This window comes from Capsicum annuum, unplaced genomic scaffold, assembly GCF_002878395.1.
Source record: "Capsicum annuum cultivar UCD-10X-F1 unplaced genomic scaffold, UCD10Xv1.1 ctg4882, whole genome shotgun sequence".
Classification (NCBI taxonomy): Eukaryota; Viridiplantae; Streptophyta; class Magnoliopsida; order Solanales; family Solanaceae; genus Capsicum; species Capsicum annuum.
This window is the reverse complement of record NW_025856554.1, coordinates 39,170-60,816: the sequence shown is the minus strand read 5'-3', so window position 1 is coordinate 60,816 and position 21,647 is coordinate 39,170.

Genomic DNA, 21,647 nt, shown 5'->3' with positions numbered 1-21,647 from the left:
AGGGATTTGATTCCAGTTGGATTTTTTTTTGTGTACAGGTTCGAATCGAGGTTTTCCAAGTGCTGTGTTTTCTCTAATCTATTGAAATCGACACTTGAGGTCCGATTCTTTGACACTTTCTTTTTGTTTTGTTTTGATTTGGTGCATTGATGTACGATTGTGTTCTTAGTTTGAGATAGGATGATATTGTTGATATTCGATATTGTTTATACGTGAATAATTAATTGTGGTATGAATTTGATATTAGTAATGGGTTTGGATTATTTGTTTTGTGTAAATTTAATGTATGAAAGGGATTCAAGAGTACACAGAATGAGAATTGAGGCTTGGTAAAAGTGCCTTTTGGATAGTTTGATTCATGGGTTGTTGTTTAACTTGAAATGAATATCAATTGAACTTTATAGCATCATGATATGTAGGGTGGGTACACAAACGTAGGTTGGGTAGGCAAAATTAGAATTTGCGGAATATTGAATGTTTGAAATATGTGTTGAATGCCTTGGTTTTAGTACTTTTTTGGTCAAATGTATCATTTGGCCGGGGAATTCCCCGAGATTTATTGTATTTATTCACCGGGGAATACCCCAAAGTATCATATACAAAGAGGAGGCTTGTGATCAAGGCCCGAGGTATCGTGTAAGGTATTGGAGCGTAGTTTTAGGATTAGCTTAGAATAGGATTTATGTTTTCGCATTTTTTCTATTTTGGACTGTATAATTAGACTAGACACTTTATTTTAAATTTATTTTGTATTGTATTTTTGTTGATTGTTTTATGTGTTTTTGTGTGGTTTATACATTCGTGATGTTAAATTAGCCGATACGCTCCACCAAGCGATCGTGGTCAGACCACGGGATCGAGGGGTGCCTAACGCCTTCCCCTCGGTCATTAGAATTCCTTAGCCGAAATCTCTGTTCGCTAATCAGTTTTTAAAGAGTCAAAAAACAGTTTTGAAAAGGGATTTCCAAAGGTGACTGGGCATACCCGATTATGCCAAGTGGCGACTCTTAGTTGATTATAAAAAATGAATCGTTTTCGAAACAATTTTCATCTTTTGTCACTTAATAATAAAAATCCTTTCAAACTTTAAAATCCTAATCTTTTAGGTTAAAAAGGGGATGTGACACTTTGAACTCTATTTTGTTGATGTTCATAAGTTGGGTTAAACTTACTATTGAAGTTCAAAGTTGTGAATATAGAGTTACAACATCATTTGATTGCTCATATGATAGTTTGAACATGTTTTTGAAGCTATTGTTGAAAAATACAGAATTTAGTAAACCCAAAAAACAACATGTCAAGCGTATCTCATGAATAATGTACAAAACTTTATCTCTGGATAATTTGCCAAGACGTTGCCACGAATATGCTTGCAAAGAAGATTCTCCTTTTATAACCAAGGTATAAAAGAATGAAACCATTCAAGATCTAGTAAAAAATAAACACCACTTTTCTTACTTCAAGATGGACTCATAACACCACATTATTCTAGAAGAAGAGAGGAGGTTACGAATTACCAACATTTAGGTGATAAAATAATACGTGCGCATAAAAATTGCAACATACAAACAAAGGAATTCTAACTTAGGACTTTCACTTATGATTTGTTACTTTGGCTTAAACATAAGTGCTTGAAAGATATTTTGATTCAAAAGCTCCTAAGATAAGCCAATCTAAACAGGCTCTAAGTTGCATATATTTGTACATCACGTAGACATAGTTTTTAGCCAAACTATTATCGAAATTGTCTAAACTAAGGTAGTATCATTAGTGAACAATAGATAAGATGTGACTATATTTCCTCTTCTTCCATGGCCAATTTCAAATCCACCATCTTCTGCCAGTCTATTGATGGTCTCTATTCCAATAAGAGAAAGGAGAAAAGATATACAGTTCCTTTGCTTTATCCCCTTATTTCCAGAGTGCTTCATGAGCGCCAATTTGGATGACATTTTTTCTTTCTCGATAATGTTATAAATTCTGATATTAATGCTCAGTGGTACTGAAAAGATTACGCAAATTGGACTTGACCAAATTACATGAAAAAAGACTAGCAAGTCTAGAAAATCCAACACATTAGTCGCAAAAGACCCACTAATTCTAAACAATAAATTCTGAATACATTTAAATGTTATAACATCTACGCGTTCCTGCTGCAAAGAATAAATCCTATCTTCTCAGCCTATCCTGCGTTAAACATGCCTAAAGGGCAGCACGCGGCTTTCACTGGTGCTTTAGTCTTCCATAACAATTTCCAGGGCCATTATTTAGTCTTAACTGTGAACACTCCATCTTCCAACCATCTAATGTCACATTTTTGCATTTTCTGCAAAATGGAGGCAGCTTCTGGCATTTCCCGGTAATTAAGACTTTTTCTCAATTTAACTGTCCATAGACTAATTTTTCTCTAATTTCCTACTTTTGCAATATATCTCCAAATAGCAACCCCATCATGAAAGACAAAATTTTAGGGATCAGAATGTATCACTTTAGACAAGTTCCCTATACATTTCTAATTTTATCAGCTATGACAGCCCCCTAGACATAGGTCACATCTATTAAGACTGCATAACAATATGTATTTGAGAAAAACTGATTCGAGCACGGGGCACACTAATGGATGAACACATGGCAGAGAGTTCTTGCTGATAAATGAAATTCGTAAACATATAATCCTTCTGAAGGTGCCTAAGAAAGATATAATGTGAAGTTATACCAAATAACATGGAAGAAAAAGTAGATGTGGATAGAAATGTCAGGAGGTGCAGGTACTCGGACGAGCTCATACCAATCTGATACTGCATGAGGAATATTTGCTGGAACCACCAACGGTACTGCCACGTGGCATCAGGTCTTTGGTTCTAGTACTTTAGGGCAACAGTAGAACTTTCTTATTGGCTGAGGCCTCAGTATTACGGATGATAAATAACTTGTTATTTTTACTTGTAGATACATTCTATATTATAAGAAATACAACAAGAATATCTTATTCTCTTGCATACTATGTCTACTTATTTGTCCTTGCTTTATTTTGTCATTCACGGACAATCTCGGAGAGGTAGCGGTGGATCTTGGAAACATAAGAAAATGCATCGAAAAACACGGAGTCACATTTATTTTTCTTTATTGCTTTGTGTTCTTTTCATGCTCTTTCCTTTTTAACAAGAAAACTGATATTAAAACCACTATACAAGCATATATGATGTAAGGATTAATTTATATTATATGTTTTGTTATCTTGTCAGGAAAAAAAATCATATTCAATGTCTTGTCTTGTATTTGACCCCCAAAAATATAAAAAAGTGCAAAAAGAGCATATTAAGCAGAATTCTTACAGGTTATCAGCAAATGATGTCCCTGGTCAGATATCATTAGAGGATTAACAAGCCTCTCTACTTAGATTTCTACAGGATTGCATTCCTCAACTTCAGTAGTGTGCTCTAGTTTTCTGGTTGAACCATCAAATATCATCATAAATGGGGTAGCCGAAATTAAAATGTCACCATTATTTGATTGGCGAAAATGAATAGAGGATGTGTAACCTTGTGAATAAAATATATATAGCGAAGCAAGTTGAGGATATTTAATGGTGAACAATTTTTTCCAAAATCTACAATCCTTCAAAATCCAGACATTAGAAGTAGTAGCACCTAGATGACATGTATAAAGGAAAGAAAGGTCACTTCCAATAACTCCTAGTCTAAATTGTGAATTGGCTTCTCCATCAATGGGAAGATCCAAGATTCCCCATGTCTCATTTGCTAGGTCAAAAGAAATGATTTTCCACATGATCTAATTACAGATGTCAGTAGATGATGAAGCCCAATAAAAATTCCGATAGACAAATTTACACGAACGATTAATTAGAAATATGCCCTGAAACTACTTATGGACCGGAGTCCAAGAATCAGTCCTCAAACTGTAAATGTTGACCAGATGACGGGAAGAATTATGAAAATAACCGATAAATGGAGCTTTATAATCGTCACGTGACTCATCAAATCCAAAACCATATTTGGCAGGGAAAGAGGAACCTCACCTTAAATTAAGTAATTTCTTTTACTTGCTAATGGTGGGGTTCCATATATGTGTCTCCCTTGGATTGAATAGACAAATGAGTCCATTGGCAGACCCCAATACGATAGCTGATGAAGTGGGACAGTCCACGTCAAATAGCTCCTCATTGAGTTGTTGTTTGTTAAATAGGGCAGGGAGAGAACAAACCTTGAAATTTCCATTCATCCCTGTATATAAAACTCTATAATGGTTGCATTATTTGTTTAACTTGAGATGAATTTTCACAAAATCAGGACTAGAAATCAATTGATTCCATGGATTTGAAACACACGTGAATTTCGACAATGACTTAGGGGGCAGTCTTAGTAGGATCTCTGTTATAATCTCAGCAGGGACTATCAAATCATTGGTTGGAGTTGCAATACAAGTAAATGGAGTGAAAATGAAAGTGAGGAATTTGAGAAGGATGGTCTGAATGACCTGATGAATCCAATCCTGAAAACAAACGAAACAAAACATCGTTAGGATTACTGGCCAGTGAAATTGCTCTGAAAAGTGTTTTTTGTGAAGGGTGGACAGTGGTGAGTGAATATCGTAAAGGAGTTCAATTTTCTGAAATAAAATGAAGACTCCCAGGCAGTGAGTCAATATTCTTCAAATAGGGTCACCTACCAATTCTGTTTTCCTAAAAAGGACTCTGACTCATTTATTTAAGGTTGTAGAGACTCCGGCCATCACATATATTCGAAATACTAATGTTAAAAAATTAAGTTCAAGGGTGATAGTACCCTTCATAGTTTAGATAACTAATTGACAAATTTATATTATAGTTTAGACGTATTTTGATACCTTACCCTTTATCTAAATATATGATATATTTATATATATGTGATAGTTGTTGAACATTGAAAAGAGGTAATAACATTTAAATTCGTTGTTACCCTAGAATAAGTACTTATAATTTACGGGAATCGAAACCTGTGTCTTTGTCATGAAAGAAACGTGCTAATAATTTTTAATTTTCAAACATCTTTTTTACGCAAATAAAACTCACTTATAATAAAGGAAAAGGTGTAAATGTACCCATCGACTTGGTGATTTATAGAGAATATGTTTATCATTAAAAGAATGTTGCATAAACTCTCATTTTCTAATAAATGGTGCATAGTTACTCTTTTTGTTACTAAATCTAGTCAGCATAAGATCAAGTTCTGCAGGGGGATCAACATATTGTTGTTTCAGTACTTTTTTCATCCTTATACCTTTATTTTGTAATGTGATATGGCCATATTTTTGGCCAATATTTTCTTAAAAATCACATGATAAATGATATATTGAAAATCTATACCAAGAATTTTTTTTCCCATGTGAATGAGATTATTTCGAGATTTCATTTCTCCCAAGAACCTCCTCCTGTAAATAGAGGAGAGTTATTTCACACCGATTTGAGAAGAGTTTAATTCTGTTTGTTTTTTTCTTCATTGAGAGTATTTTTTGAGAGAGTCGTGTTGAGAAACAATTGAGGAACCCTTCTTTGGAGTGATCTTGTTAGGTTATTCTCTTAGGGTATTTGTGATATTAGAGTATTTATTTAATATAATTATGGACTCTTTTTTGTGCCTTTGTACTCTTTTTTGTATTCATTGGTGTTAGTAAATTGCTCCTCCTTTTGGTTGCGAACGTAGGTCAAGTTGACTGAATCACGTTAAATTTGTGTCTTCTTTTACTCTCAACTTATCGTTATTATCATCTTTGTTATTGTATTTAATTGACTACTTTATTTAATTCTGCAAAATTCAAAATTTCTATCCTAACAAATTGATATCAGAGCCTAGTTAATATGGATTTTGTCCTAGTAGTCTCCATGAAACATGACAGCTGAAAATCGAAGCAATCCTAGTTCATCTTTTTCGGATATGAAACTGCAAGAAAAGGAGAAAATTTTAAAAATAAAGTGACGGATGAGGAGTTTAATTGCCTTAATAAAAAGGTGAGATCCAATATTATACTAAATCTGTCTTCCAATGTACTACGTGAAGTAGCTTTTAAAATCACTGCTAAAGGCATGTGGAAAAAGTTGAAAGTCTTGTATATGAAAAGGACATTAGAGAATAGATGCTATTTAAATTATAAGTTTTACACATTTTAGATTGATGAAAATACCTCTATACTCTCACATCTCTATGTCCTTGATTCCATTCTTATCAGTTTAAGTCATATATATGTCAAGATTAAGGAAGAAGGTCAAGTTGTTTTTCCAATCTGTTCCCTACCCCAACCCTTTAGCATTTTAGAGATACTACACTTTATGAATATGAAACTATCTCTTATACAAAAATCAAATCTATGCTAAAATCTAAAGACCAGATATATAGAGATATCCCAAGGAAAGGTAGTGAAAATCAAGCATCCAATTTATTTGTCAGGAGTAGATCTAATGCAAAGCTCACATATAGTAATTCAATGTGTTATTATTGTCATAAAAATTGGCACATCATGTTTGATTTTCCTAAGTTATGAAACAAAGAAAAAGAAAAGAAAAATGAGCACGAGGATTCAGACAAGGCTTAAAGCAAGTATTGTTGCTGATGAGATTGGGGAGTAATATCTTTTTAGTCACTGAAAATAACTTTTGTTCTAACAATAAGTGGATTTTAGATTGAGCTTGTCCGTTTCATATGCATTCTCACAGGAATTTGTTTTCTACGTAAGATTCTGCTGAAGGTGGAGTTGTCTTGGTGGGACACAATGATGTTGGAAAAAATTATTGGAAAAGGTACTGTCTGAATCAAAATACATGATGGTGTGGAGAGAACTCTCTCAAATTTTATATATGTTCTTGAGTTCAAAAAAAATTCATCTCTTTATGCATTCTAAAATCTCTTGGGTGCAAATATTCAGGTGAAGGTGGAGTTCTTGAAGTCACTCAAGGCGCTCTTATGGTTATGAAGGCACATAAGTCTATGACATTGTAGATACCATTGGATTAGGTGGTATTACTGTCATGATTTCAGACGAAGACCAGTTTGATTCTGACATCTTGAAATTTTGAAATCCCCTTGAGATTTTGTGAAGAAGGTGGAGCATATTACTATATTAGCTAAAATTAGGTCAAGGTGAAGATTTGTAATGTGGCCATATTATTGGCCTATATTTAATTGAAAATCTGCTGATAAATGATATACTGAAAATCTCTATTAAGATTTTTTTTTGTGGATGAGATTATTTTAGATCTCTTTTCTCCCGATAACTTCCTATTATAAATAGAGGAGAGTTCTTTCACCATAAAAACACACCAATTTGAGAAGAGTTTAGTGGTATTTATTTACTTCTTCATTGAGAGTATTTAGTGAGAGTTGTGTTGGAAAACAATTGAGTGAACTCTTCTTTGGAGTAATCTTATGAGGTTATTCTCTTAGGGTATTTGGGAGAGTAGAGCATTTAATTACTCAAATTTTGAGCTTTCTTTTGTGCATTTGTACTCTCTTTTATATTTATTGGTGTTAATAAATTGCTCCTCCTTTTAACTGTGGACTTAGGTCAAGTTAACCATAACACATTAAATTTATGTCTCCTTTTGTTTTCTCAACTCATCATTATTGTCAGTTTTGTTATTCTACTTAATTGACTGGTTTGTCTAATTCTGCACCATCTGGGGTTTTGATCCGAACAAGTAATGTCTGAATTGCAGCATCAAGGTTTGATCCAAATTGAACAAGGTCAGTCATTTCGCGATATTATACCAATTCCAATTTTGAATTACCGCGGACTCGTTTCATAGTTTTTAACAAAGAGATAAAATTGATGCAACTTAAGCGTATATTATTATAGAATAAGTAGGAAGGAGCGAAATCTATTCGACCAGATGGAAAAAGTGACAAAAGGAAGTAGCTTCGTGCCCAGTCAGGGTAAGAGTCGTCCTCGGATCGATGTTGGGTCAAGTTGGGTCTTCTATCAGAATAGGGGTCGGGGTCTAATGTTATTGTATTTGTCCAATTATATAAAAATGTGCTTAGGAAAACATATTCTTCTTAATAACCAATTACCAAAAACTAGTATGAAAATCATTGAATTTCTTAAAACATATTCTTTGTGGACAACATTTTCCTTCATACAAAACCACCATAATTGTATTTAACAAATATTTTGTTTCACGACCTCTGAAAATCTACTTATTTGAAATTTGAGTTGTAAAATAATAATTCAAGAACCTTAAAACAATGAAGGTTAATCCTATTTAACCTAATATTTTGTTTGCCCCAGATTCCAAAAAATCTATTTATTTCGAAAAATACCTTTTGTTACAAGGTTTTTTTTTTTTTAAATATCTAATGGTAAATACTTAAATTTTACAATCACAGTTTTAACAAATATTCGACAAAGATCAAAACTGCTAATTCGGTAATATAAGGGACTAAAACTGCTAAAGCAATACTTAAAAGAATACTCTTAGTTTTACTTTTTCTTAGAAAGAAAATTAAAGTACTACCATAATTATTTTTAATTTTCCTGAAAGAAAATACAATAATTTTTCATTTTTTGCAAACTCTTTCTTGGATGAAAATTGAGGTTTTTAATTTTCATTTTTTGCAAACTCTTTCTTAGTTTTTATGCTTTTGCAAAAGTATTGTTTTATATGTCATTTGAATTACTGCCTCAATTGTTTGCATAATATTAGCTTCCGCATGATACTCTCTCAATTTTAAACCCAACATATACATTATGCCACCTAATTTCCTATCGCCATCAGATATGTTTACAAAACCGACAGTCAAAAAATAGATGATTCACGCTCTTATCATCAGTGTTGCAAAATGCACATTCTTGATCTGTTATAACCCCCTGTATGCTCAATCTATCTTTTGTATATAACTTCTCATGTATAGCTAATAATACTATGAACAGCCACTTGGGATGTCCCATGTTGTTGCACCACAATCTTCTCTATGTATCCTTCGAAAAAGGTCTCCTTAACTTCTCATACATGGCATGTATGCAGAAGGTTTAATTGTGATACCTACTTCATCTAGGTACTTTGGAGCCTAGAAAATCTTGATATCATTTTTATTATGTTCGGAGTATTCTTTTATGTATTTCTTTAGCATTTTTAGTCCCATATATTACCAAATTAGCACTTTTGATCTTCGCCGGATATTTGTCAAATTCTGATTGTAAAATATTAGTATTTACCATTAGATATGTTTCCAGAAAAAAAAAACTTGTAAAAAAAGGTATTTTTCGAAATTAATTGATTTTTTGAAATCTGGGGCAAACAAAATATTAGGTTAAATAGGATTAACCTTCATTATTTTGAGGTTCTTGAATTACCATTTTTCAACTCAAATTTTAAATAAGTAGATTTTTCAGAGGTCGCGAAACAAAATATTTGTTAAATACAATTAGGGTGATTTTGTATGATGCAAAATGTTGCCCACAAAAAATATGTTTTAAGAAATTAACTGATTTTCTTACTAGTTTCTGGCAATTGGTTATTAAGAAGAATATACTGTCCTATGCACATTTTTAAATAATTGGACAAATACAATGACACTAGATCCCGACCCCTATCGTGATGGAAGACCCAACTTGACCTTAACATGGATCCGAAGACAACTCTAACCCTGACAGGGGACGAAGCAACTTCTTTTTGTCTCCTTTTCCATCTGGTCGAAAAGTTTTTGCTTCTTCCTACTTACTATATGATAATATAAGCTTAAGTTGCATCAATTCTATTGCTTAGTTAAAAACTATGAAACAAGTCCGCGGTAATTCAAAATTGGAATTGGCATAATATCGTGAAGTGACCGACCTTGTTCAATTTGGCTAAGATCTTGATGTTGTAATTCAGACATTACTTGTTAGGAACGAAATCCCAGATCGTACAGAATTAGACAAATCAGTCAATTAAATAGAATAACAAAAATGATAACAATGATATGTTGAGAAAATAAAAGGAGCCAGAAATTTAACGTGTTTCGGTCAACTTGCCCTAAGTTCACGATTAAAAGGAGGAGCAATTTATTAACACCAATGAATATAAAATACAGTACAAATGCACAATAGAAAGCACAAATTAGGGTAATTAAATGCTCTAATAACTCAAATACCCCAAAAATTACTCCAAAGAAGGGTTCACTCAATTATTATAAGCATAAAATTATTATATATTTTGGTGAATTGGCCTAAATATTATGAAACCTAATATTAAAAAAACACAAAAACTAATGAGAGAGAATCTCTCCTAAACCAAGCTCTTTTATGACTACATTGTGGATACTATTGTATTATGATATGAAAAGGGGGTCATCTATTTATAGATGTTTAAAACCTTTCCTCCAAGCAAGAGGTTTGCTAAATATGAAAAATTTTTATATTTTCCTTTTAGGAAAAGTTACTTTTATTTTCCTTACAAGAAAAAGTAAACTTAATTTGGTAAGAAAATCAGTGCAAAAACTCTAACAGTACATATCAAAGGCAAGAGTGCAGCTTGACTAATATATCGAATGACATTTGCTGGTTATATATAATGCCATACGGTGGGAGAGCAATCAGAGAATCTTTGGAGCCAAAAGCAGGACAGGTGAGGCAATTGTAAGACAGGTAATACAGGATGTCATTGTAAGAGGCAATTGTAAATCTAAGGAGGCTAGTGTACTAACAATGCTTGATTTTTATCCTTAGAAAAGAGATCAGTCCAAGAATAGCAAGGAAATGCAAGGTTGGAGCTATTTTGTCCAACCTGCATCAGTTTGAGTTTTGTACATATTTTCTTTTGGTAATAAAATGTACATTTAATTGCCAAAAAATAAAATGATATGATACACAATTTCATTTTTAAGTCAGATGGATTCTGTAATCCCTGTTCTTCACAAATAATGCAACCAACACAGGGTCATATTTCCAGACTCCAAAGATATTTCAAGGTATGTTTTGTTATTTTTTGGTGTTTTTGTGTACAAGAATCTGTATTTAGGCACAAAAACTTCAACACTAGTTCAACTTTAAAACACGAACACTATGAAGTACAAAAACACCCTCAACACAAGATCAAAGTGATCTTTCTAAGAAGTGTATTTTATTTTTTCAGAAATTAAGATAAAACAGAAATATAAAGTTAAGTCTCCCGACTTCATGGAGTGTCCTTAAGTAATAATTCCCTCACAGTACCCGAGGTTATGGAATCTTCCTCCCAGGATAAAATGGCTTTCAATCTAACTATAGTGGTACCTCAAATAATTGGATTTGTCAAACTCACTCAACGATTTGATTTATCACAAATAATGTTTTGGACACAAGAAAAGTTTTTATTTCAGAAAACTTTTCATTCATTTCTAAACCTGTGGATGAAAGAAGGTTTATATAGACATCAGATGTCTTTTCTGAAAGGTGGAAATGCTTCACTTAAAAGGTGTATTCTTTGGAAGATTCATGTCTGTTCATTCGAAACATTGTGTCTTTTTTCTGAACAGACATAACTATTTGAACCGTCACACCTTTTCTAAAATAATATGTCTTTTGCTCAAAGGTTGTATCCCTCTATTTTCCATTAACACCAATTAAAACCAACAATCCCCCACATGAATGGGGAATGGCTATTCTTTGTAAAACATTATGGACAAGTATGTGATCATCAAGCAAAGACTGATTGCATCTGGATAAATAGGTTTTCCTTTGAACTTTCCTAAGTGAACATCCATCGGATGCACTTGGTCAATCAGTAAATTTAATATCTTTGAACGGTCAAGCTTTAATGTATACCTAGACAACACATGTAATAAAGCCAGCCTTTTACCATTTATGGTTCTCATAGTTTTGTTCCTGAACACGTCCCTGTTTCATGAGAGCTTAGAGAATAGGCCTTTACTAACATTCTCCTTGAAGTGGCTTCCACTTCTCCCTCACATAGGTTATTTCAAAATGTTCAATTCTATAGATTAAAATATGTGGTCAAATCTGCCAAATTTAGATAATCATTAAATGACTTTTCACTGTAAGCCTTATCCTTGTTTACTAAACATTGTCTACATCATGAGAATGGTTTGGGCAATTGACAATGTTGAAACTGTCAGACACAAATAAATCTATCTCTTGGAATCTCCAGTCTTCTAGGTAGAGTTACCGCCATGCTAACTTGTCCTAGGCCTTAAACTTGCTCCCTTGGATGTCCTTTCTACTCCTTCTATAGATAGGCCCTTTGTAAGTGGATCCAACACATTATCCTTTGAATTAATATAGTAAACAGTGATAATTCCACTAGAGAGAAGTTCTCTAGTGGTATTATGTCTACGTCTTATATGACGAGATTTACCATTGTACATTATGCTCCCTGCCCTACCTCTTGCCTCTTGTCTATCACAGTGTATACATACTGGTGCCACTGGTTTGGACCAATAAGGAATATCTTCTAAGAAATTTTGGAGCCATTCAGCTCTTCACTGGCTTTATCCAATGCGATAAATTCAGATTCTATTGTAAAGCGAGCAATATAAGTCTGTTTGGATGATTTCCAAGAGAATGCTCTCCACCAATAGTAAATATATATCCACTTGTGAATTTTACTTCGTTTGATTCGGTGATCCAATTTTCATCACTATATCCTTCAAGTACCGCAAGATATTTATTATATTGCAAGGCATAGTCTTGAGTGTATTTAAGATACACCAAAACTCTTTTCGCTGCCATCCAATGAGTTTTGTTGGGATTACTTGTGTACTGACTCAATTTACTAATAGAGCATGCTATATCTAGTCATGTACAGTTTATTATACCCATTAAATATCCCAATACTCTTGCGTACTCCAATTATGAATCACTTTCACCTTCATTCTTTTGAAATGAAAAGCGCATATCCAAAGGAGTCTTGACAATACCGAATTCCATATACTTGAATTTGTTAAGTACCTTTTCGATATAATGAGACTGTGACAATGCCAACCCTTGTAGAGTTCTATGGATTCTTATACCTAAGATCACATCTATAACTCCAAGGTCTTTCACATCAAACTTGCTTTCGAGCATTGATGTGTGAGAAGATGCTAACACATTTGATGCCTTTTATTGAGAATAATTGCAAAGTATTAAGCAAATTTTGTCGTTTTTATTGTTTTATCTTTGATATTACAGTAGAAGTTAAGAGGCGAGAAAACCAACAATAATGGAGGTAAAAGAGTTGAAATATGAAGCAAATAGAAGTGAAGTATGGCTGATGGCATTCCTGATAAGTCGTCAGCACTCTAATAGGTTATTAGCTTTATCGTCAGCCTTAAATAGAGGATGGGATTCTATTGGAAGAAGTGACAATGACATATGACAAGCCGTCAGCCTTGCAATAAGCCGTTAGAGTCACCGTCAGCCTTAGACAGAATATGGGAGCTGAGGTGAAGAAGTGAAGACATTGTCTAATATGTTATCACAGTTTTGATAAGCCGTCAAGATCGTCATTAGCCTAAGGTAAAACATAAGAGATAAAGTAAATCATCGATGACATCTGTGATAAGTCGTCAAAGATCTGATAAGCTGTTAAGCTTCATCGTTAGCCTAAGGCAATGAATGTCAAAAAGTGAAGAGGAGCTGACGACATCTGTGATAAGTCATCAGACTCCTAATAAGGCGTCAGAAAATATCGTCACCTGTCCGAACCCTTTGAGTTTGTTTCCATAATTAGGATGAATTATTTAAATCATATGTTAGGGTTTTCTAATTATTAAAGGAGGCTGAACATATCGGGAGGCAGAAGAGATCGACTGGTACTCGACATTCTGAACCTATTTTGGAATGTACATATTTTGTTATTTCCTCTCTAGTTTCTTACCTTGAACAAAATAATTAATTTTGAAGAGATTATCATCAATATTTTGGGATTTCTACTTTGATCTAGTCTGAGAAACACTCATTGCTATTCATCTTGCTGTAAGTTCATCTTTCCAAGTATGAATTGAACTTGTTGTATCGATTATTACATTATGAGTGGCTAAATCCCTTTAAGCCGAATTATGGGATCTATGGGTTAGGTCTTGATAAGTTGCTAAGTGTTCAAGATTCTTAAGGTAATAAGACTCGTTGATAATTCTGAGGTTTTAATTATTGTCTATTAGTTGCAAAAGATAGATAGCACTTGCTTTGATTTGCTTGAGACAAGAAATCAACTATAGTAGGAAGTGAATTATTGACAAGGACTTGGAAGCTACCAACCTTCTGTAATGCTTAAGTAGGTCGAGATATATTTAGGCATAACTTCGATAAAGACAATCTGTTGCTCCTACCTATTGTGAGAATCTTGAATCACTAATAGCATCTGTCAAGTATCAAAACCCATAGTGAACATAAATTTTGTTTTCCATAAACTCTTGATTACAAACACTGAAAGTAAAGTGACCAACAATTATTTGCTAAATTCTCTAAACTCCTATTTTATCTTTTCATATCATTTGTTTGAATTTAATTTGTAGGTTTAGTTTCAAACTAGTTTAATTGCTACTCACATTATTCCCTGTGGATCCGACCCCGACTCCAAAGTTGGGTAAATGTATTCACCACGACCACTTTGCACTAAATTGATGTGTAAGTTGAGCGTTATCAAGCATTCATTTCATTGCAGTTATGTATGAAATGTCTCTACTGATGATCAACATATCATCCACATATAAACAAATAATGACTTAGTGATTCAGAGTGTCTTTAATGTAAACACATTTATCACATTCATTTATCTTGAATCCATTTGCCAACATGGTATGGTCAAACTTTGCATGCCATTGTTTAGGTGCTTGCTTTAGTCCATACAACAACTTAATAAGTTTACACACCCTATTCTCCTTTCCTGGAACTACAAAACCCTCAGGTTGTTCTATGTAAATTTCTTCCTCCAATTCTCTATTTAGGAATGTGGTTTTCACATACATTTGATTGATTTCAAGACCATATACTGTGGTTAAGACAATTAACATTTGAATCGATGTTATCCTTGTTACTGGCGAGTATGTATCAAAGTAATCAAGGCCTTCTTTTTGCTTGAAGCCTTTTACAACAAGTCTTGCCTTGTATTTTTCAATAGTACCATCCGCTTTCATTTTCCTTTTGAAGATCCATTTAGAATCTAAAGGTTTATTTTCTAGAGGAAGATCAACCAATTTACTTATATGGTTGCTTAAGATTGAATCAATCTCACTATTGACTGCCTTTTTCAAAAAAAAATGAGTCTGACGATGACATCGCTTCATTAAATGTTTGAGGTTCATTTTCTAAGAGAAATGTTACAAAATCTGATCCAAATGTAGTAGAACTTCTTTGAAGTATACTACATCTGGGATTCTCTTCATTATGTACATTCTCACTTGGTTTATATCAAGGTCATTTAGATCCTCTACTAGACTATTCATTTCTACTTTTATACGGGTAAATGTTTTCAAAGAATTCAACATTATTTGATTCAATTACCATATTTTCATTTATATTCAGATGTTTGGATTTATTAACCAAAAACCGACATGCTTTACTACTTTTAGCATATCCTATGAACACACAGTCCATAGTCTTAGGTCCTATCTTAACCTTTTTAGGCATAGGAACTTGGAACTTTGTTAGACACCCCCATGCTTTGAAACATTTCAAGTTGGATTTCCTTTCTTTCTATTTCTCATAAGAAATTGATTGTATCTTATTATGGAGAACTCTATTGAGTATACGATTGGCTATAATGATAGTCTCCCCCCACAAGTTTTGCACTAAACTGAAACTTATTAGTACGGCATTCATCATTACCTTCAAAGTTATCTTTTATCAAACTGATTTTCTACTTCAGATTTATATTGCCTAAACACATCTATTGCTTCATCCTTACTTTTTAAAAAGTAGACATAACAATATGTAATGCAATCATAAATAAAAGTTATCAAATACTTTTTTCCACCACATGATGGTGTTGACTTTATATAACTTATATCATTGTGTACTAAGTCTAAAGGACTGGAATTCCTTTCAACAGACTTATAAGGATGGTTTGCATACTTTGATTCCACACAAGTTTTACACTTTGATTTATAGAACTCAAAGTTTGAAAAAATTTCTAAGTTAATCAGTTTTTGTAAAATTTTGTAATTAACATGGCCTAAATGTTCATACCATAAACTATAAGACTCAAGTAAGTAAGAAGAATTTGAACTTTTATTTATCTCAACATTCATTACATCCATCTTATAAAGGCCCTAGGTAAGATAGCCTTTTCCTACATACATTCTCATTTGCTAATTATAATTTTTCTACAAATGGTTACACATTTGAATCCATTGCTGTCTATAAAGGAAACAGAAACCAAGTTCCTACGTAATTTAGGAAAGTACAAGACATTGTTAAGTGTCAAGACCTTTCCTGAAGTCATTTTCAAGCCCACTTTTCCTATTCCTTCTACCTTAGCCGTAGCGGAGTTAGACATGTAGATCATTTTTTCTACTTGAGCCAAAGAAAATAATGAAAATACCTCTTTATTGGCACAAACATGGTGGGTGGAACCAGAATCCATCGACCACTCACGAGGATTCCCCACCAAGTTGCATTCTGAAAACATAGCACACAGATTATCACATTTTTTGTTGGACTCAATCATATTTGCTTGGTCCTTTTTATTGCCTTTCTTAGGGGCACGATAATACGTGGACTTATGGACAATCTTTCCACAATTGAATCACTTTCCCTTGAATTTCTTTTTGGATTAATTGCTTCCTTGTATAACTTTCTTCCTTTTCTTAGAATTGTTTTGGTCATCTTCTACAATATGTGCTCCATTAATTGTAGAATTTCCTTTTGACCTTCTCTCGGTAGTCTAATTATCCTCTTCAACACACAGTAGGACAGTAAGATCTTCGATAGTCATCTCCTTGAGTTTATGCTTCAAGTAGTTTTTGAAGTTATTCCACATAGGTGGTAGCTTCTCAATGATCGTTTCTACTTGAAATGCATCATTTACAATCAAACCTTCTGTTTCGAGATTGTGAATAATTACTTGCTATTCCTACACTTAAGAGACAACCAATTTTCTATCTATCATTTTAAAGTCAAGGAACCTTGCAACAAAGAATTTCTTAATTCTTGCATCCTCTATATTGTATGTCCGTTCGAGTGCCCCCCACAATTCCTTCGATGTCTTAGTTTCACTATAAATATTGTAGAAGTCATCTTGGAGACCACTCAAGATATAATTTCTACAAAGGAAGTATGAGTGCTTCCAAGCCTCTACAATCATGAAATACTCTTTGTCTGAGGTTCCCTCGGGCACCTCAGGAGCATCCTCACTAGTGAACCTTTGAAGGCATAGAGTGGTGAGATAAAAGAACATCTTTTTTTTCCATCGCTTAAAGTCAATTCCAGTAAATGTTTTGGGCTTCTCTGCAGGTGCCATTGGTTGCGGAGCATTTTCTCGACTTGTTGAGACAATACTAGTTGCCCATACAGTCGTAGCTGCATCTTGCATTTTAGTTTCGTTAGTCATTTTTCCTGTCACCACAAGATAGTAAAATTTAGTATTTTCAGAATACTATTTATTAAGCTAAGCAACTTTAAACTCTTCCTCTTGTTTCTAGTTAACGATGAAGTTTTTATGACTTCCAATCGTCAATCGAATGATCTTTAACTTGTAATAAAGATTTTATATCTTCGAATCACTATTTAAGTTCAAACGGAGTAGAAATCTTAAAGCTTTAATCTCCAAAAACAAGCAATATAGATTATGCAAGGGTTATCCTTAAGATTGTTATTTTATGGTATTTTCGGGTACAAGAATCTATAGCACAACAACTTCAACACTAGTTCATGTTTAAAAAAAGAACACTATGAAGTACAAAAACACCTTCAACACAAGATCAAAGTGATCTTTCTCAAATTTGTGTTTTATTTTTTCAGAAATTTAGATGAAACAGAAATATAAAGCCAAGTCCCCCGACTATACGGAGTGTCCTTAAGGAATAATTCTCCTCATTGTACCTGAGTTTATGGAATCTATCTTCCAGGATAAAATGGCTTTCAATCCAACTATAGTGGTACCTCAAATAATTGGATTTGTAGAACTCACCCAACGATTTGATTGATCACAAAGAATGTTTTGAAGACAAGAAGAGTTTTTATTTCAGAAAATTTTTCATTCATTTCTAAACCTGTGGATGGAAATAGTTTGATATAGCACTCAAATGCCTCTTCTGAAAGGTGGCAATGGTTCACTTAAAAGGTGTATCCTTTGGAAGAGTCATGTCTATTCATTCGAAACATTGTGTCTTTTTCTTCTGAGCAAACACAACTATATGAACAGTCACACCTTTTCTAAAACAATATTTCTTTTGCTCAAAGGTTGTGACCCTCCATTTTCCATTCACACCAATAAGACCAAACATGTTTGACTGTTAATTATGCAAAATTTAAGACTCTTTTTTAATTTAGTCTTCTTTCCGTTGCTAGTAGTCGTAGTCGTAGGACTACCCTTTAGTTTCTTCTTCTTCGATTTCATCTTCTATAGATTATTTCGTGTACTTCATTTATAGTATCTTTTTGTTATAGTACTATTTTACTAGTGTATGTTGTTTTTGGTACTATTTGTTGTCTCTTGTTGTCTTGAGTTGGGGTCCTATTGAAAATAAACTTTTCTTCCATGTAAGGTAGAGGTAAGATCTACGTATACTCTAGCCTTCCCAAATTCCACTTTTTAGAACTACACCGGGTATTGTTGTTGTCTTGGTTATAGGTATCCGGTATCTGTACTGTTTTTTTTTTTTAATTAGCTGCGATTTGTATGTATATATAAATTTCCTGTAATGCAGAGAAGCTTTTTCTTATTTGTGGAGTTGATAAGTGGGATAGGATGCACGAGGTAATTGTAATTGAAACGGATAGGAATAAGAAATACTACAAAACAGAAGATAACAAGAACAACACACAAATTTTACATTGAAACCCTTGACATGAAAAACCACAGCAGAGGAGGAGGAAATTCACTCAAATCGAGAGGAATACAATGAGGAGATGCAAGTCTCAATGACGTATATGAACTACAAAAAACAACCAACTAAATCGCACATATATAATACGTGCGTACAATAAATCTTAAGCCTAAAAACATACAGGTCCATACCTAACAATAACAAAATCTCAAACATGGGTGGCACCATGAACTATCAACAAAATTTGGCTCAGAAACTCTAATAGTAACAAATACTCAAATTTATATACTATACAGATTTGTATTTCTAGTGACAGTAAATTTGGTGGAAGCCGAGTAACTGAATCATATAAGTGAAGAGGGAATTGATCATTTGGCTGAAGAGAATTTGCATTTCAGAGTGAAAGAAGTGTCACACCCTTTTTTTTAACCAAAAAGATTTGATTTTTATGTTTGAAAAGGGTTTTTACTATTAAGTGACAAAAAATAAGATTTGTTTCGGAAAGAATTATTTTTCATTTAAATTTAGAGTCGCCACTAGATATAAATTGGGTGTGCCAAGTCACCTTTGAAAATCCTTTTTTCAAAATGGTTTGACGCAAAAACTGAACTAGGGTATGATCCTTGGGCCTTGATCACGAGCCTCCTTTGCATATATGATACATCGGGACATTTTCTTATGAATAAATATAATATATTCTTGGTACATTCCCCGGTGAATGAATACATTTTTCAAATGCGAAAAAAATGGAATCAATTAACAAAACATTCCAAACATTCAACAATTCACAATCCTTAAGTTTTGCCTACGAAAACTTAGTATTTCCTTTCTATTTCGGCCTAAAAAATGACACTATCGGGTTCGACAAGATTACATTCATCTTAAATCAAACAACAATCAGCAATCAAAACAAGTTAATAATAACTTCATCCATTTCTGAATCCCTTCCCGATTTATTATCAATCACGCATATACTGAATTCTAAATCATATAATTATTCAATTTTTGAGATAGAAATCAAGACAACGATAATCAACATGGCTCAAATATGCTCACAACCATATCATGAAATCCGAAAAATGAAACATATTTGAGATAGTAAAAGCGTAAAGTTGAGGGATAGACCTTCAAAAAAACTGATTTCGTTGATAATAATGCTTAAGAAAATAGAACATGGAATCCCAAATAGAAAACCTAAACAATGAACCAAACTCCAACTTGATATCGAGAAATAAATACCCAGATAGATTTGAATCCTAAGAAAGAAGAAATAGCAAGCAACCCGTGACTAAAATTGCAAAAACTAAGATAACCTGTTTCCCAAATATCACCAAATTTGACAAAACCTCACCGAAATTGGGTAATTTAGTTATTGGTTTGTATTTTTGTGGTGAGGAAGACGATTTTCATATCGGTGATGCCAAAATCAACTGAACAACCATCGATTATGGCAATTTTTGGGACTAGATCGATCGAACGACAAACTAAAAACCAATTTGACCAGAAATCTCAACAATAACGACCAAATCTCTCTCAAACCCTCTTCATTCTCGATATTTCTCTCAATGTATGTGTGCTAATTTTACTATTCTATGCGTGTTTGTGGGAGTGTGCCGTGTTTGATGTTGTGAAGTTAATCCATGGAAAAAATAGAGGTTTTTTTTGGTGTGTTTCACTGTGTGAGTGTGTGTGTATGAATCCATGCATGTGAGAATTATTTGGAAATGGAGGAATTTTTGTCAGTCTGTGAAGAGTCAATACCCCCTTTATTATATCACTGGTGAGTATGTATATATTCTCAAAAAATAGAAAATAAAATATGAGTGGGTTCTGTGGGGTAGGGGTGAGATGGGATAAGGGGTGGGGGACAAGTGGGTAGGGGTATGTGAGGGGCGGGGTGGTGATGTGTTGTCAAAATTTGATAGGAAGGGGTTGTTAGTTTGTTTCAATTGGGATTATGTGTGAATTTTTGAATAAAATTTGTTTAGAATTGGTTTTATTTTGTCATTTTGTCAAAAACGATTATGGAATGGGGTTGGGGTTCGTGGTAAGATGGAGTAAATGATAAAAATAATTTTTGGAGGGATAAAATTATTTGTCTACATCATGCCCACTTTGGATGTAAACAAAAAAGTTTCTTCAAACAAAGAAGTAGACAGCGAAATAGAATTGTGTCACGACGGTTATTCTAAAGAAGGAAATAGAAGGAAGGAGGGAAACCCAGTTTTGATTATGAGCATCCTAATCACCTAGATTATGAAATAATCGAGTCACAGGTATCTCAAAGGGTTGGAAAGGAAGGGACTATACCTAGTTGGAGAGTTGAGTGAGGCCCTGTCGAGGTTTCTTGTCTATGGCTCTGTTATTACATCAAAAATGAAAATTACAACTTAAAAGATAATAGAAATTATAATAGTCCTATATATATAGCTTCTCTGTACTCTTGACATGAGTTTTTGATTCTTTAAAAATTGACAAAAGATCTAATCATTATTGGGTTTGAAATTTAGAATAGATTCTTTCTCCACACAAAATTTGATTTTGGAGATGAACTCACAAATCGACCACGTTCTGTCGGTGGTACTTCTGAACCTTGATCCTGAATTTGAAAATATTCATATTATTCTGAAGCAGGGCTCCTGACTTACAATTTATTCACCTTGTTACGGGACATTCAATTTCACTACCATGTTCTCCAGACGAACTCCC